Source organism: Oryx dammah, unplaced genomic scaffold (assembly GCF_014754425.2).
Source record: "Oryx dammah isolate SB20612 unplaced genomic scaffold, SCBI_Odam_1.1 HiC_scaffold_10, whole genome shotgun sequence".
Lineage (NCBI taxonomy): Eukaryota > Metazoa > Chordata > Mammalia > Artiodactyla > Bovidae > Oryx > Oryx dammah.
The window spans coordinates 15,538,874-15,539,679 of record NW_024070194.1 but is presented as its reverse complement, the minus strand read 5'-3'; the positions used below and the strand labels follow the sequence as shown (position 1 = coordinate 15,539,679).

General features: G+C 41.2%; 1 non-coding gene across 1 annotated transcript; it reads left to right on the top strand.

The window, feature by feature from the left end:
* The first annotated feature begins 230 nt into the window (after positions 1 to 230).
* On the top strand, positions 231 to 365 carry LOC120869619. Its single transcript, XR_005722588.1, has one exon. It is a non-coding gene; the product is annotated as a small nucleolar RNA U109 (small nucleolar RNA).
* The last annotated feature ends 441 nt before the right edge of the window (positions 366 to 806 follow it).

Here is an 806-nt window from a genome sequence, read left to right as displayed (position 1 = left end):
ATATTTGTTAAAGAAGAACAAGAGGTACATGGAATCCTAAGAAAATGGCCAGGACTGTCAGAGGAAGCAAAGCTTTCGTGGTGCTTGAGCTTTCTGAGGGGGAGATCTAAGGACCACCTACAGCAGTAGTCATCTGGGGTCCTTGTTCAAAATGTTGATTTGTTGACCCCAATTCCAGGGAATGGGAGGGTGAGTATGGCAGACTGTTTGGTTCAAAAATGTGTGTTGCCTCGCATGTGGAAATGTCTGCTTCTCATTCCTTTGGAAGCAGGAATACGTCCATAACATGCTATATTAAAAAAGGAGTTCTCAGGGCTGCCAACCTTCCAGGAGAGGTTGAGTAGTAGTATATTTCTCCTACATTAGAAAAAAAAAGTCCCTCACTGGGAGAGAGTTATACTTCTTCATCTGTTTAATGTCAGACTTAGCCATTACAACTTGGCACTAAATATTTTAGTGTATATCTGAAAGATTTAAAACAAAAAGCATAACCACAATACCTTGATCACACCTAAACATTTTGTAAAAATTTCCCAATATCAAATCGTGTTCAGACTCTGCTGTCTCATTATTTTCTCCCTGATGAGCTGTTTGAATTAGCTGTACAGTTTCAAGGTCAACCCAATCATATGGCAGGGTTGGCCCTTTCTTGAAAAACTGAAGGAGTCAACTGAGGAGATGGCCACGCCACTTCTGTGGGCAGTTGGGTTGGGGAGTATCTATCTTTTCCTTACAGGATTCCAAGCAGCTGACAAGAAAACCTAACGTACAAGAATCACGTAAGTGTGAAGTTACATGAGAGAAAC